The sequence below is a fragment of the Belonocnema kinseyi genome, chromosome 1 (genome assembly GCF_010883055.1).
Source record: "Belonocnema kinseyi isolate 2016_QV_RU_SX_M_011 chromosome 1, B_treatae_v1, whole genome shotgun sequence".
In the NCBI taxonomy this organism is placed as follows: Eukaryota; Metazoa; Arthropoda; class Insecta; order Hymenoptera; family Cynipidae; genus Belonocnema; species Belonocnema kinseyi.
This window is the reverse complement of record NC_046657.1, coordinates 41,218,708-41,237,396: the sequence shown is the minus strand read 5'-3', so window position 1 is coordinate 41,237,396 and position 18,689 is coordinate 41,218,708.

Sequence of the window (18,689 nt, the reverse complement as noted above, 5' to 3'; positions counted from 1 at the left end):
TCATAATTTGTTTATTAATATATGATTTTTCAAAAACAAATACATTATTCTGGAATTTGTCGGCAGAAAAATACGGATTTTTCAATGCCAATCTTTCCAATTGGGAACTTTATTAGAATTGCAGAAATATTCATAATAAGTTGGTAAAATGTATAATTTCTTTCAACAAGTTTAATCAACGAATGCATTAATCGGTCATTTGTCTACTGAAAAATTCGTTTTTTTTTCTATGTGAACTTTCTAAATTAGGATATCGAATAACAATTGTTTTCATCGACAGATGTCCGAATAATGCATCTTTTTATTGAATTCGTTTTAAAAAAAATAAGATTTATCAGACAGATGCCCGTATAATGCATTTGTTTAACAAAATCACAAAATTCATAAACAAATTATAAATTTTTGCTGAAATTTGCATGAAGCTCCTTATTAAAAAAAGGTAAAACAGAAAAAACCAATTTTCCGTCCATAAATGCCTGATTAATGCATTTGTTTAAAAAAATTATAAAATTTATCAAAAAATTATGAATTTTGGTATAATTATGACAAATTTCCTAATTAAAAAAAATTTACATCGAAAAAAACTAATAGTTCTGTCAAAAAATGACTGATTACTGCATTTGTACATTAACTTTGTTTATAATATAACCAATTATAATCATCAGAGAAATTTGTTTTATATAATATTGTTTCCATTCAAATTTATTTTAATGTAAATTAAAAAAAAGTATATTTATGAAAAATCGTGGGAAAAATTGCTTCAACAAATAAATTGCTTATGACATTTTCTTTTGTAAATTGTCTAATATTGGAATATCTTTAACCAATGTCAGTATATGCAACTGAAGCGATTGCAACAATTTTTCTGTCACTTACGAGCACCAAGAACGTCAAATAGAACGAATTTTTTTCCCCACTGTGTTGGACATTCAAAAAGAAACATTTCTCTTCTCTTCACTGATTTTCGTATCGTGCGTTATTTGGCTTAAAATGTTCATTTTCGTGTGTTTTTGGAATTTTGTAAATGCTACCATTTTAGTAAATTTTGCTTTTATCCAAAAAGGTAATTAATGTAAATTGTTTGCCTTTTCGAATAATATGAATATCCTCACTTACAATTTTGAATTTTGAAAGAAGTGGTATCAAAAATATTCAAAATGTGCTCACTTTTTTAATTTTCATCCAAAATGGCTGTCCAACGAACTTGACCTCCATTTTAAGATACTTCATAAGTTACCAAAGGGAAATCCAATCAGTCAATTCTTTCGAAAGTTATCGTACTGAGAAAAAAAAATATTCACGAGCGAACGGACAGGCACACAGACAGACAGACTGACTGCCAGAAACATTAGGGAAAACCTGTTTTTTGGATTTAGGGGGTCTCAAAACGTCGAAAATTTTCCTGAGAAAATTTTGAATCCTCCCAAATAGGAAAAAGCTACTTAAAATCTTCCAGTTTCTTTGCCGATCTTATTTAAAAGCTTGGAAATTTTAAATTAATCTTTTAAATAAAATCTATAATATTTTAATTTTTTCAAAATTAGTATAATGGGAGCAAAATCATAAGAACCGACCTCTAGCTCAATATTACCAAATAATTAAAAATAAAAATAAAAATAAAATGAATGATTTAAATATAGAATAAGCAATATTTGAAAATGTTGATTCATCAAGGCTTTTCTATCACAAAAGTTGAATTAATTATTATCAATTCAAGGAGGACGAATTTCTTAATAATTTACATTAATTTTTAACCAACTATTTATATATTTTAAAGAATATTCGAATTTTCAAATAAAAAGTGTAATTCTTCAATCGAGAATGTAATTATCAAATTTAAAGAAAAGAAAATTATTTTGCAACAAAAAAAGATTAATTTGTCTGAACAAGAAGATGAATTGGCGATAGAATTCTTAAGCTTTCAAGCCAAGAAGTTGAATGTTTTCGAAAATTGTTGACTTATTAACCAGAAAAAAGAACTTTTAACAAAATATTAAATTATTTACATTTTTAACAAAAAATGAAAATAGACCATTTTTTCAGTTCAAACAAAATTTTCGAGAAAATAAAAACGAAGAGTAACAGAGAGTAAAAAATCCTTTAAACCTGTCAGAATATTGTTTGACAATTGCAGCGAAATTCTTCTATACCGCTGATTTTGGGGCTAACGGTGGGTGGGAATTAACTCATTATAGTTCGCTTCGCTTTTGTCTGTCCACGCCTGACTGCTCGCCTGATTGACAACCACCGATCCGGCGCACCCCACGCAGCTTCTTTTGCACCCACCTGCGCCGCGGCATTAATCCTCGGAACGTCTATATAAGTGAGGGCTATAAAAGGGTTTCGCTGTATTTTGGAAATCTTTGCCAGACAATATTTTCAAGAAGCTTTTCATTATTTTTGTTATGTAACAAATGTTTTCAAAAGTTTGTACAGAGCGCTGTTGCTTACTGCTCCGTTGCTATCTTTCAATTCTTGAAAGAAATTATTGGACTGCAATAATTGATTTCAAGAAAAAGACATAACTTGTAGCAAATGCAATAATTGCACCACCTAAAGAGAAAAATGCAAAGTTTGCAATCAACTGAAATGATTTCAAATAAAAAAATATACATATTAACACATGACAAGTAAATAATTACTTCTGCAAGTAGGGATTAACTATTTTCAATTAGATATAACGAACTTTTAAGACTATGAAATTTCTAACGAAAGAGATAAATCTTCGACTGGAATGGTTCAATTTTCCTTAAAAGAATCACTTTGAACTAAAAACCAGTATTTTAATTGAAATAATTAATTTTTTAATCCTGATAGGTGAATTTTCTGTAAAAGAACAATAATCAAAAAAATGTTTTAATAACAGATGAATTTTTAAAGAAATACTTAATTCTTTGACCAAAAAATGAATTATCAGTAGGTTCCCGATAGTAGCAAACTCGAAACGCTTTCTTCCTTCCGTTCTCATCTGCTGGCAACCCTGCATTTTATACATTGATAAACACCGTTCGTATCTAACAACGACTAATTTTTGGGTAACTTCGACCGCTGGGAAAAATATGAGCAGGCGAGAAGCGTTTGAGGAGCAATTTTCCTGCTCCTCATGCCTGCAAGGAAAGAACTTTATATGGAAGAAAATTTTATAAGATTTCAACCTGACGTATCCTAATAAATTGCCACATCGACTTGGTAGCAATACCTGCGAGATTATTATAGTTAATTACAGTGAAACCCATCAATAGCCCTCCCTTCTATAGCCCTTCCGAGAATTTACGCCGCGCCGTACGTAGGTATAACAGGAAATGCGCAGGGGCCGCGGGGTCTGCGGTTGTCACTCAGGCTAGCAATCAAGCGTAAACAAACAAAAGCGGAGCGGGCTACAATGAGTCAGTTCCCACCCACCGTCAGCCCCAAAATCTGCGCTATAAAAGAGTTTGACTATATTAAGATCAAAAGTAAAGAAGGTAATTAAAGTGAGCATTTTGTGTTTATTTTATTAAAACGTATTGTGTTTTACACCTTAAAATATAACATGGGAACATTCTGTTTCAGGTATACTAAGCTTTCCTAATTTAAAGAAAATGAAGTGATTGCTGTACAAAATATACAGTAACGTTTAGAAAAATTGAAGTTACTTCACAAGTAAAGTGAGGGCAACAATTTTTTTTTGCTGTGTGGCGTATCTGTAACGAGTAACTTGAAAAAAGAAAGTTACTTACCCCACACGGCTGGTTGACTTGTTTGGCTCAAAGTAGATGGACCTGCAAAAGATTCGCTCAACGGAAGTTGGGCAGGCCGGCGAATGGGCAATTTTTTGAGTCGAGAAAAACTTGGTGAATGGTCGTCCTGCGAACTTGATTCTGTAAATACATACAGAAATGGATCAATTTTCTATTTTGAATACTAAAACTGAAAAAGCTTGCTACAGAAGTTGCCACTTAATTCATTCAAGACACGTGGCAGATTTCTCAAGGTACGAATGTCAATCGTGGACATAGAATAATGGATGCCTAGAAATTTGGAACAACAAAGGACATCGAGAATCGAAGGACTTTAGGAGATATGTAATACGGACTGTTAAACCTGTTAAAAACTGATAGAAAAAAAAATGATTTGCTTGTAGAGAATTGACAAAAGATTGTTATTTAAGTATTCTCTCGGCTTTGAAAATTTAGTCTTTTGTTAAGTTTCTCGTCAAAAATTGTAAGGGAAATTCAAAATTAATGACAAAATGTTCATAACTCGTCATAGCTTCGGTTTGAAAGATAATCCATTTATTAGAGGTCCCAAAATGGAAGTCCGTAAAACCGAATACCTTTTATATTTACCAGGTTATTAATATTATTTATTTATATACATTTAATAATGCATATTATCTTTTTATTTATATTAAAGCTTTAATAAGTGTATACTAAAAGACTGTAGAAGTGTGTTTAAAAATTTGGTCCGTTTTGTCGCATCTCTTTCTTTTTACTGGATAAATGAAATTTATCCTAATTTTAAATTTTGTAGGCAAATTTGTAGGTATCTGAAATCGTCGAAAACTGGACATTCCGAATTTTAAACTGTTAAAACAGTACATGTTACGTCGAAAAAGATATTGTTAATTTTCAATTCTTTTCGGTTAGCCTATCAGTGGTCCTAGCCGCTGAGCTACCTGACAGGATGTGAATTAGCATATATTCAGAAATAATAAAACTCGTCAGAAATGAGCAACATAAAATTTCTAAAAATAATGATAAATTGTTTAAACAATTTTTGCAAGCATATATTTTATTCTAATTCATGCAGTTTTTTCAGGATCCTATAAAACAGACTTATGGTGGTGACATGTTGAAAATAATACTTTATTCGTATTCTATAGCTCATTGTGAAGAGAAATGTTGAGTCTCAATAGTTCCAGCTGATGGTAAATCTCTTTCTGTATTTTTTTTTTTTGAGATAACAATTCACAAAGCTGACACGGCCAATTTTTTCACTTGATTTGTTTACATATTGTCGCTCATTGACAAAAATTTCAAAATCTCAAACCGAAATTCTCGTAAAAATTTAATGTTGATCATTTCTAAAAAAAACTTTGAAATCGGTTTAAAAATACGACCTGTGGGCGATTATGAACAGTAAACTGATAATAACAGATTGACATTCTGACTACCCTCTATACAAGAATATCATTGCACCCTGGTTAATAACTTAACAACTTATATATCTCTTACAAATTACTATCCATCCACACCTTATAACTAATCCGCGCGCTTCTATATCCTAACCTTCCTCGCTGCGCCTCGCCTCGCCTCGTATGCATGTTTGTCTTTCCTTGCTAGGGCTCGAATTGACAGCTCCTTTCTCCTCAGCTAACACCCAATACCTAACTAGTATTTACAATATTCACAGTTTTCTTACATCTTCTTCCTCTCCTATTTACCCTTCACCCATGCTACTGCCGTTTTTCACCCCCCCCCCCTTTTATGCAACAATACCTCCATACTTATCCCACCTCTTTCTACCTCTTCACATTCCGCCAACCAGTGCTCAACTTTTGCATCCGCCATCCCGCACAATTCACACATTCTCTTCTCTCTAGAAAGCCAGAACCTATTATCAATTCACCATGCAACCGCATCTCATTCTCGCTATAAGTTCCTGACTTCTTTGCTCTCCTTACTCACACAAATATTGCGCTCACTCCCTTGGCATAATCCACACATAATTCCCGTTAAACCTAGACCCTCTTATTCTCTCCTCTCCTTCTGCCTTCTCTTTTTCCATGACATTATTTTGTAGCAACTTATATACCTCCCTTCCTTCCTCGTGTATCCTACTCACTACATCCATCTGGAATCCATTCGTTCTAAAATATCTTTCTCTTTGCACCTCCATTTTCGAACCACTACGTCTGTTCTCCTGCCACGAACACTCCCTAACTAGCTCACTGCCCAACTCTTTCAAAAATTTCTTCTCATAATTACACATTCGGCTCCCTGTTATAATTCCTAAACTCGTCCTTCCTGTCTCCCTCCTGACAATATAGTTCGGCGCTTTCCTTGCCAACCACAGTGTCCACTTTACATACCTCTCACGTATCCTATTTACCTGCTCAATTACCTTCCACCCCCATACCTCCAATCCGTAAAATAACACACTCATCACTTAGGAATCAAACAATTTCATTCTCCTTGCAAAATCATCAGCGAACCCTCTCTTTTATATGACTATCTACTCCCTTATTATTTCGAAACAGGAAACCCAGGTACACAAACTCTTCCACCTCTTTTACTGCTTTTCCCTTCTACTTCCACTTTGCTCCTTTATCTTTCCCACCTCCATTTTTTAACACCATAACCTTCAACTTGTTCGCACTTAACTCTAACCTATTTTGTCCAAGTATCTTCTCAACCTTTTCATCATCTCCTTTAAAACCTCCTCGCTCTTTGCTAGCAGCACTATGTCATCTGAATATGCAAGTGACCATATCTTGACTCGACCTACCCTAACTCCTCCTACCACTCCGACCGTTAGCTTCATTTCCATATCCGCGATCGAAATTGCAAAAAGCGTTGAGCTAAGCGGGGATCCTTGCCTCAACCCCCTATCCATACAGAATCCCTCAGATATTCCCTCTAGTTAGCTTTTGGTTAGTTCTCTATCGAGCACGTGCTGCAAGACGTAACTATTTTCAATAGTACTCCTTCCCTTCCTAAAGCTCGTCTGCGTCCCCGGCAATATTTCTTTCCGCTCAACATACTTGCGCAGCCTATTTGCCAACACCATCGCGTATTGAATTATCCTTTTAGGGAAATTTCGAAACTTAATCATTAGGTATACTTAATAGACATCAATATTCTTATCAGATTCAATTACAGCGAGATGATATCGAGTATTTTAATATTTTTCTTATGATACTTACGAAATTATCTTCTACGAAGTTTATAACAATTCAAGGAGATTGAGCAGAGATTTCAAAATTAATCAAATGTTTACTTATCATTAATTATGATTGCAGAAGTATAAATACAAAAGTATTATCATTCATTTTTATATTTATAACCTTCATAACACGTAATTGTAGTCTAAATGAATTTTGAGACGGCAACGGTTTTCAGTTAATCAGGGAGAATACACATATTTTCTTGTGCAATCTTACAAAGCATCACTAATAGTTGAATAATTTTGTGAAACAAATGCAATGTGGTAAATATTATTTCTCGAAGAAATAAATGAATTTAGGAATATTACATAAGGTCAAGCTCGACTTCATATTTATAAAATACTGACAATTAAACAAATAATATTAACATGATAAGTGTAGATTTACCACATCAATTATATAATAAAATATTAATTTTTTAAAATATGCAAGATTTTGTTAGACCAGTCATTAATTGATATTTCTTTTCTCCAATGTAGTTGTTCGATTTAAGGGTTTTAAGGTTAGTTTTTTACCCAAAAAATTGTCTACGAAGAAAAACGAATTTAAAACAAAATACTAATATAATTTATAATATATAGTTTCTGGTTTGGTTTACAATATATAATTTTAACATTTAAAAAAAGTGTTTTTGCCATTTGCAGATTTTCGAAAAGAAACTTAATATTCTGCGATTAAAACAGGACTTCATAATATAGATATTATATTTACCAATAGGATCTGGCCAAATCGCGATGACTAAACACATAATACTAATATGTAGGATCCACATATTTTAAAAGAAAATGATTCGCTTTTAAAGGATTTCGATGAGAGTCCGCCGAATTACCATGAATGAAAACGTTTTATCTTATATATGTATAGTCGCTATCTGAGTCGTCCTTATAAATTATTAAAAATTATGACAATTGGTACAACTGTGCGGGACGCAAATTATTTACTGCGCAATAGAAATATCAGTATTTGTAAAAGAACTTGATAAGATTTTATCTCTCTCTCTCTCTCTCTGTCTTTAAATATATAATCCAAACAAATCTATCAAATGTTTGCAGAATCAACGATCTGAAACAGAATTCGGAAGATGTCAATTCCCATTGAATCGCAAGTTTAAGAGCGCCTAGGGCGCGCGACTGTTGGTTCTCGAGGTTTTCGCTCGATATTATATTTATCACGCGCTCAACGCTCGATAATGTATTTACCTCCACATTTGTTTACAAACCTTTCAAAATTAAAGGTCAAAGCATCGACAGCAGTAAGTTGGAGAAAGTGACTTCTTTTTTGCTAAAGCTGCTTCGGCTTGAACGAATACATTCTCATCACGTATATCGTGCTTCGCATTTGAATTTGTATCTCAAATTTTATATCATTTCCATAAATGTATACTATTACAATTCATAAAATGCATTGATATTAAAACAGATGTCCCCAACTTATTTGGATTCTCCTATTCAAATTTACCTGCAGCCATTTTCCATTCACTACATTCCGAAAATGAAGAGCTTAATCTGCATTATACGATTCATCCGACTTCACCAAACATCAATTGTACGTATTATGTAGATTCGTTTCAGTGAAAGGGAACCTGCACTTCTCCATTTAGTTTGACATCCTTCAAACTCCATTTCATTGAGAACTTGAAACGATTCATGTGTTTCTTCTGTCAATCGTAGATCACGAATTGAACTTAATTGGCAGATTTAATGAGGTCAAAATAGCTGACCAACTTAAGGAGTCCCAAAACAATTGAAATGCAACATTGTCAATCTGGAATTTTAAGATAAACATTCCAAAGCTAATGACATGTTGCTTGGATTGACCTATGGTTTTGTCCTAATTATCTGGACCACAAAATATCTTTGGTAGTTCAGAATGTCTTTTGCCTTGATTATTTAAAAAAATCTTTACATTGCCAGGGCAGTCCCATAACATTGCCTGTAGTATCTGTGCTGGATTTTCCTTTAACAATTGGAATGATTTACAGTCTTATATTCATTATATTCACTGTCTTGCACCTTTAATATTTCGAACAGTATTTACATTGCCAGGACAGCGCCATGATTTCGCTTATTATTGCCATGACAGGGCCATTTTGTCTCCCTTATCAGCTGGATTGGTCTTACTAGTGTTTCTATTATTGGAAGTAATTGTGCTGATCAAAGTTTATTGAAAAATCTGCACTTCATTTTCAAGTTTCAATCAGGACAATAGATTCACTTGTGGTTAAATTTTTCGCATTCAGTCCACCTCTCTCTGAAAATTCTGATTTTTTCAACTAGTACCTACTAGGATTTTTTGATCAGAAGGCTTTGAACTATATTATATTGCAATTTCAGCCACTTCGCCCACGGCCGATTTTACAGGTTGACAAAAAATATGTGTATACATAATTTTTTACTAAAAAAAATGTATAATGAATGAAAATGAAAAATAAACTTAGAAAGTAATAATTCAATGCTTAAGTAATACTTTTATTAACTAGTTTCAAAGTGGCCACCCTTAGCACGAATACACAATCTCAATCGCTTAAAGAAATTCTCGTTTCCGAGCCGCAGCTCCTCCACTTTTATTCGATCCTACTCTCGATGCAACGTTTGCTTCAGAGACTCCGAGTTCTTATGACGTGTAGCACAGACCCTTGTCTCTAGAACCGGCCATATGCTATAGTCCAAGCGATTAAGGTCTGTTGAGTATGGTGGCCATCTTGAGATGTGATGAAATTCGGGAAATGAGCCTTACATCAATCTTAGGTCTTTTCTGCTCTGTGAGCTGGCGCTGAGTCCTGTTGAAACGTCCATTCTTCATCACATGAGTGCTGCTGGGCCTAAGAAAGTATTACAGACTTCAATATGTCTGTGCAATATACATATTTGTTGATTTTGACTAATTTTTCGACAAAAATCAGGGGTGTCTTTCCACTGTCGCATATTCCACCCCATGCTATAACGGATACAGGATTATGTCGATTTTCAATTACGGATCATGATCCAGGAGCGTCTGTAGACCAATTCCTGTCGTTTTGTCGGTTGTGCACTTGTTCAACAGTAAAGAGCTTCTCATATGAGAAGACAATTTTTTGCCAGCTAAGACCTGCGGCCCGACGCAGAAGCAAGCGACATATTTGAAGCCGTACAAGCTTGTTTTCACCTGTTATGAACTGTCCTTTTGGAAGTTTGGAAGATTTAAGTCAAAGTTCCTTTTATACTCTAAGGCTCACCGACTCACGATTAATACCCGCCTCGCGAGCTACTTTTCTCATAGAAAATTTTGAATTACGCTCCACCCACTTTTTGGTGATATTAAAGTTTTTGAAAGTGTTGACGGTGCGTTTTCTTCCTCTTTGAAACTTAAAAACTTAACTTAAATTCTGAACTTAACTTAATTCTTTGAAACTTAAAAACTTAAACCGTATGGTTGCACGACGAACCAGCAAACGTGCAATGCCAAGCTCCCGCGCGATCTTGCAATTGCGTTTGCCCAGCTGTTGCAATGCTATAATAGCATCACGCTTACTTGACATCGTAGAATAAACAATTCAACGTGACTTGAAACACACAACAACAAAATCTTGTGTACATTCGGACACGTAGAATAATAAAAAAATTAAAGCAACGGACACTAGGTAATCATGTTTTTCAAATCGTGTGTAAAAGTTTGTATACACTTATTTTTTGTTACTCTGTAATGTAAATTGTGCAATTTTGAAACCCATTTTATTCCTTCTACGATATACACCGGCTCCTGTGTCCTCCTTATTGCTGAAGCCACCTGTAAACCAGTTGTCTCCATCACTGGGCAGTTGCGCCTCGCCGTTAAACCATTCCTCTTTCGTAGATAGGCTAACTCGATACTTCTTGTCAAAGAGGTAGCAAGGCCGCCTTTGCAGCAACGGTCTTGATGGTGAGATGGAGGGGCTTCAAACCTATTAGTGCCCCAGAGCAATTGGGGGTGCCAACTTCGAGGCACCTGTGATGCCCCTCAGATTCAGTCCCCTGATCCTTTCTAGTCGAGACTTCACAGCAAACTCTGCCCCACCAGACCACAGTCGCATAGTTTAGCATGGGTGTTAGGATCGCTGTGTAGATCCACATAAGTCTCTCGCATTTCTAAACCCAGCTTGTCCCTATGGCTCTCCTACAGAGCCAAAGAGTCGCTAGAAGCTTCTTGCACTTGTTTCCCAGATGCTCGTTCCATAACAGCTTTTTATCCAGAATGACTGCCAGATATTCAGCTCGTCCACCCAAGGGCGTATCCAGTTTCTGGCCGTGCACGATAACCAGTATATCGTTCGCGTAGCGTATAGCTTGGTGGCCCTGACTCGTGAGCAGATGAAGCAGTTCATCCACTACTGAAGACGACAGCAGGGGTGATAACACCTCCCTGTGAACATCCCAAATCCATGGTTCCACAAAAAGTGTTATCACCCTTAGTCGTAGTTAGGTTCATGTTGGCCCTGGTCACCTTTAATATCAGAAGTCAAAGGCTCCGTCAATGCCTATAAAGGTTCCAATTGCGAAGCCTTTCTGCTTCAATTGTCCTTTGATTAAGTTTATTGCTCTGCTTAGGGCCGTCTCAGTCGAGTGACTAGCCCTATAGAAGCGTTGTTGCTTGTGAAGTGGCCTGCTTGAAAAGATCTCATCGCGCATATATTCTATCCTCCTTGTAACGCCTCTAATTATTCTAAATTCCTTGAATTCTTTCTTAATTCTTTAAGCACTTTAGAAGTTCGAATTTGGGTTTCGTGGGGCTCAGAGTGTCTTATTACTCATATGAAACTGAACAGGCTTGAAATTAGTTTTTTGATAAATGATCTTCCATGCACGAGCTCCGATTGCAATTTTGGCAGGTTTGATTAGATTTTTCAGGCCATCCTAGGCTGGAGATACACCACCGGCGCTAGTACTGGGCCAATACTACGCTAGTGCTGGCTGGTAACACTCCGCAGCACTAGCGTGCAGTATTGGCATGATACTGCACACCAGTAATGGTTCTGTGCTGAAAAACATTGTCGTACGGAAATTCCGTAGTTAATTTTTAAATTATAAGAAAGCCGTTAAATTATTTTTAGGATCATCCATTCATCATCATACGGCTGCATATGTTCAGAATATTATTTATAATTAATCGGCTAAAAGTCAAAACTAGAAATATAAAATTTGGGAACAAAAATGGAAAATAAATTTTTCGGAGTAAAAAGGGAACAAACAAATCTTCCGAGTGAAAACGGAACAAAATTTCTTCCGAGTAAAAATGCAACACACTGATTCTCCGAGTAAAAATAGAACAAATGAGCGCGCGGCTGGAGGAAGGGGATTCACGCATGGATGTTAGGTGGGGATAGAGGCTTGAACCGTGCTCAGCTTTTTATTATCATTTGATCAATACTCAAGAGTCCCAAGTGAAAAAAAAACAAAAAAGCAAAATACAAAAATTAATGATAACCGCTATTCTGGTTACAAAATTAAACAAGCTACTCGTAATTATTACTTTTGATGGAAAAAATCGACATGTTTACTAACCGAAAATCAAAGTTTTTTCGAAATATAAATTGCAGTTACTCAGAGCGAAATATAAAAACTGTATAATGTTAAAGAAATATGTGTAGCATAGTTTAGCAAAGGATGCAAACGATGAGCTATGTAAACAAATGTTTTACAAATCAATGTTGATGTCTAACAGTGTTCTTTGAACTTACATTAGAAAAAGTTTCTCAGCATTATTTGATTTAGAAAAACCTTAATCGGTAAAATTACTCCGTATTGTAAAAAGGAGCTGTCTAAAGATGCGAAAATACAATAATGTGTATTTGGCAACAATTCGTATAAGCAAACGTACGGCCGACCTACCTAAACCGTTGATTTTTCATTGATAATCACACAACGCGCTTATTTCAACGATTAAAAAATATGTTAAATAAAAAATGTTACTGCTCATCTTTGAAGGGTATCATTTATTCGAAAAATAATGCATCTTTAGGATTGACAGGGAGAAAAATTATTTCAACAAATAATAATTTTTAAGCCAACTGAAAATTACTTTTAAAATACTTCGGCCTGAATGTGACCAGAAACTTGTCTCTTAATTCGAATCAGTGGAATTTCACTGTAAATCAGTGAGACACTTATATCTATCAGAAGAACAATTGAATCAGTTGAGTCATTTGAGTATAGAGTGGTGTTTTATATTTTTTCGTTCACTTTCTTCGTACGATACAAGGGGATTGGTACTAGATAAAAATTGTACACAAATAGTAATTAATGAACAGTAAATAGCAAATAATAAATAGTAATAAATACGGGTATAAAATTCATACTTTTAAGGATTTCAGTAATTTCACCAATGTTACCAAACATTTCGCAAAGATTTGTAAGGATTTCTAAAAGATTTGACAAAGATTCCAATGCTTTGCATACATAATCCAAACTCATCTATCAAATTTTTTTTTTATTATACTTGATTTATTAACATTTTCTGTCACATTTTTACACTTTCGATTCCGTTGAATGATGTATTTACATAAGAAAAATTCGTTTAGATTTTCTTCTTTAATTATCTTATTTTAATAAACAATGATTTAAAAATTTTATAAGTTCTTAACTGATTTCAATGTACATTATTTTGTTTTACCTACTTTGCTTTATTTATTTGAATTTTCTGAAAAACAGGCAGAATTAATAAATTAATAGCAATGAATTAATAAAAAATAATTAATATATACGAAGAATTTTCTATGTCAAGATAAAGATCTTTTGTCCCTAGCTGGAAATATACTACTAGCGCAAGTACTGCCACAGTAAAGTTTGCCAGAGTTCAAGTACTGGGCTAGTGACGCTAACGTACTGCACAAAAGTACTAGCTATGTACTGGCAAATATTGAGATATAATAATGCCGCAGTTAACTTCATTGTTCAGATATTGTAAATATTTCAAGAAACCCAATGATTGCTTATTGATCATAGCAATTCCAAATATGTGAAGTATAAGTACATACGTGTGCTTAAACTAAAATAATAATTCGAATCATATATTTAACATATCAATTCTATTTGTATTCTATTTGTATCAGCTAGTTGGCATTTTGTGAAATTTTCTGACCGATTGAATTTGTATGGCCACTCGTATCCATAATCGCCTAAAACATGTTCTAAAACCTTGGACCGGGAACGCCATTTTTCATTCAGTTCCGTCTTCAGTTTATTTGTTTTTACAAAGTAATTAACCTTGATTTCATCATTTTTGCTGAAGAGCTTTATTTTTTTATAAAATGAAGGTAAAGTGAATTTAACTTCGCAATAGAAAACTTTCTCTTGAGCCTGGAAAAATTTAGAGGCGAATTAGGGAACCGATTTTCTGATCGTGTGATTAAAACATTTGACTATTCTTAAACTTTGCAGAGAAAAACCTGTTTCTTCTAAATTTCAAATGGTGAATTGCAGCTGAAAAAGCACAAATTTTATTTGTATTTGCCACCTTGGAGGATGCTGGAGGCGATGACATTTGTCCTGAAAGGGGATGTGTAGAATGATTCGTTTTCCGGTCCACTAAGGTTATGACGGTTCTACCGTTGTAATGCAAGCTGTCCTGTAAGGGGCTTTGGGGTGTAAGGATACAGTCATAGTGTGTCTGACGATGAGTTGACAACTTTCTCATCAAATTCAAAAAACCCTCCTACTTAGAACTCGGGAGTGCGAAGGTGGTTTATTGCACCTCGAGAATGGCAGATCAGTTAAATATAATATATACGTATATGTATACGTGTTTGTGCACGTACCTATATACGTATATCAAGAATTGATGACGGTTATGTAACTGATAATGTGGGCGCCAGCCAGGCCCCAAAAAACTTACAGAAATAGACAGGCGAAATAAAATGAACATAGAATCCGCACTCAGAACCAGGTCAAAACAATTTTTAATTCACAACCTCACGACGAGGAGAGGTTAGGTTGGAACCACGTGGTCGATTTCATCACGATAGAAGACAGCAATATTAAGCAAAATAGTTGAGTACAACGAGGTCAAGCGAGGCAATGGGCCAAGAGTCAAACTACATCATTGCGTCGCTCGCCGAACTAGCAGAAAGGTTAACCTTTGACATCTCGCGGGCGAAATCAATGTACAAATCAATAGAAAAGGACAAGCCAATGATTCTGAACTCCACAGGCAAAAGATAGAATCCAAAATCCCAAAAAAAAGTCAAGATCCAACTCACACAAAATTTCATTTGGAATTTTTCAGTAAAGGCACGGAGCAATGTGTCGCCTGTCAGACCAAGAACGTAAGTAAGTAAGTGACAGGTCCTGTGCAACGCGCCTAGACCGTCAACTCCACGGGTTTCTCGCGTCAGGGCGTGTTCACAGAACCTCGAGCCCCAACGCACTACCGGAGAAACTCGGAACTACTGATCCTTACCATCTAAGAGACAATCCCACAATTATTTTCGGAATAAATTGTTAAATAACAGTACAATCCACACTAACTATTAGTAGTAAGGGAGTTTCTCCAGTTTCCAAAACAAATCGGCCCGGAAGTAAAGTGTTTCTTGAAATATGTCAAAGTTCCTGCGTTTTAGCAATAGGCGGGAAAATTTGAAATTACAAAAGAATTCATATGAATTTTACATGTATATCACTAGATAAAGTTTATTAGAAATGATTAATAATTGAGCAAATACTAAATTAGGTACTTTAACGCTTACTGAGGAATCTTTGACTTATTTCCAGAATTTATGTTTCGCTGAACATAGAAACTGACAAAACCCGAGTAACAGCACCACTAACGACAAAATTTTAGAACTAAAAATTAATCATTTAATAAAAGTATGCTTGCTTTTCGTGACAATCTCGTTGGGTTTTGACATACCTATAAAAGAACTCTTAAGATCATGGTTTTCCATGGTTTTATGAGCTGAATCCTAACTGACTTTAAAATAATAGTTTTATTAAATATCTATTAACTAAACTAGAAATTATTTTCGACAACCTAGTGCCATTTATCTAAATAAATCAAGGAAAGGCTCTCACTAAAACTCCGATTCCAATCTTCATGTATCTCGCAGAGGCGGGTTCGTGAATCTCGGAAGTTTGCCAGCCTCGGTTTAGCGCGGGAAAATTCAAATCAAGCGTGAGCAGCATAACCATTAAAATCAAATAACTACATTCACAGGCCCATGCCCGAAAATCTATAACCTAAGCGAATGTGCGGAAGGCTAAATATACGTTATTTACCGCTAGCACGTGGATAACCTACACTTGACCTGAACCTCCCAAAGCCTCACTCGGCCGCGCGCCACCTGGAGGGAGTGGACTAGAACAAAACTTTAATTTCCATTAATCTACTACTATTTTGACGACGTAAATGTTAGTACAATTCTGGCCTGAACGTGGATTATGATATTCCATGAAACTACTATGAAAAATATCCGAAACTCCGGTAATTCACCGTAACTCTAATTTTCGAGCGAGAAAATTCAAGAAATCTATAACTGAAACAGAAAACTGAGTTCAAAATGTAATTACCAGGTTCCATTCTCATACATTCATAATTCACGTGGATGCGTCGCTCTAATATACAAATATAAATAGCCTATTAACCAATTTCGACCACAGAGGGCGCGCATGCGCATTTTTACGAGTTCCTTAAACTTACGGCGAAAACAGAGTTACCGATTTTACATACTATAACCTTCCGGTGGTCGCCCGTTGCATAGTCAAATCTCGATGTTGACGTTCAAACGATTTTCCATCCGAAGACCGATGAGACCCCACTTGCCAAGTTTCCGATCATTGGTTGTAAATCGTCCCGAATGTCCGTGCCAATGTGAGCAATGTGACGTAGAAGGATCAGGGTAGCGTTAGGTGGTGCGAAAACTCCCTGGTATGATGTTTACAGTGTTGACAAGATGGCGACGTACTGCGACAGTTTTGATTAACCCAAACTGGGCTCTGACCATATCCGGTAACTGTAGTGATATAGTTACTGGATTGGTTCTAGGTGGCCATGCCATATAGTGTCAGTGCAGTGGTGACGTCAAACCTCGGCGACAAGATGGAGAGGGAAAACTGTGAATTTTCCGCTGAGTGAAAGCGCTCCTTTGATGGGAAGTTGAGGCCCACATTCTCGTGCTGAGATAGTAAACTAGAGGGACAAGATGTTCGGAAGGTATAAATAAACAATCAACAATTTTTTATGAGTACCCTGTGGTCGAGACTTCCGTTTTTGGCCCTGGTAATGTTGTTCGCGAATCATGAAATTGAATGCCCTTTTAAAAGTGACAGGTCAATGAAATTTACCCTGACACAGGAGGTATGAGGGTTATAACCCCCAGTCCAGTGGACTAACTTATTGTCGGTACAGGATCCCCAACGTGCAGGCTTTTTTATACGCTTGTGTTGTGCATCAAATGAAGAACAATCTGAAAACGTTTTCAGACAAGACAAAAAGTATTTATAGAAATTGATTTGCTGTTGCGGTTACTCGTGCAGAAATGGAATAGGTATCGAATATCATATGTAGCACCTGTAGTATTTGTTGACCGGGTAGAATGAAAAAGAGAATCGATCGAAACTAAAATTCAAGACACCTATTAAATGGAGACAACCAGGAGGCGAGAAAGAATGCTATTTCTGTTGGACGAATGTTGCAGGATTCAATGGTCACGCTATGTCTGAAATAGCTTACGCACATGTTTCCAGTGTAAAAAAGTTGACGCTTCTATCTGATGCACACTGCATATAATCATTCTGTATCACTAACCTGCTCACAAAAAACCTAATAATTTAATTAGGGATGATTTACTTGCAGTTTTCATAATGCAAAAAGCAGAAAAATTTAAATATCTAACTAATGCAAAAAATCAATAATTTTTAATTGCCCATAGACGCCAATAACCCAGAAACAGTAAATTGTGCAGCGAATGGGGGATGTAGGCAATTCCAGACTAGTGTGAAATCACTGTGACGTCATCAGTTGAGGAATCGACAACTTCGTCGTTAATAGACGACAACAATTATGATCTCACTAATTTTTTATTTACTTATTGCTACGAATAAATAATTTATTTAAACATTCATGCTAAAGACGGTATTTTTTCAAACTTTTTAAACATGCGTTCTTTATACTGGATAAGTGACTATTTTGAAATTATTTACTAACTAATATTCAAACATTCAAAGAACATTTATTCGTCTAAACAATCTTATACTTCTGCAAATCTCTGTAAACTACAATTTTCTGGAATTAATGGCGTAGTTATTTCATGCTAAAAATGATATTTATTTGGGAAGTCAGTTTTCAATTATCTAAATAATTTATAATCATGAACATTTATTTCAACTTTTCTATCTACGCCACATATATTAATTTTTCAAGTTTATACATCTTTCCATCAACTAATTTTGAACCAATTAGTTGAATTTTCAACCAAAAAAGATAAATTTGAATTCAAAGGTTTCTATTTAAAAGAATTAATGTATACTCTAAAAAAAACAATTTTTCTAGAAACAAGTTCAGTTTTAAACCAGAAGCAAGGAAATTCTTGACTGACATGACATAACTTTAACTATTATAACAAAAAAGATTCAATTTACACCAAAAGGGACACATTTTTTACCCGAAAATATGAATTTTTAACCAATCATTTAATTTATTTACGAAATGGGAAAATTTAAAAAAAAATTATTTTTAATTTCTTTACACATTGTCGACATAAAAATATGTATTTACAAAAAACTGCAAATTTTTTTTTATGATTTCCAATTAATCA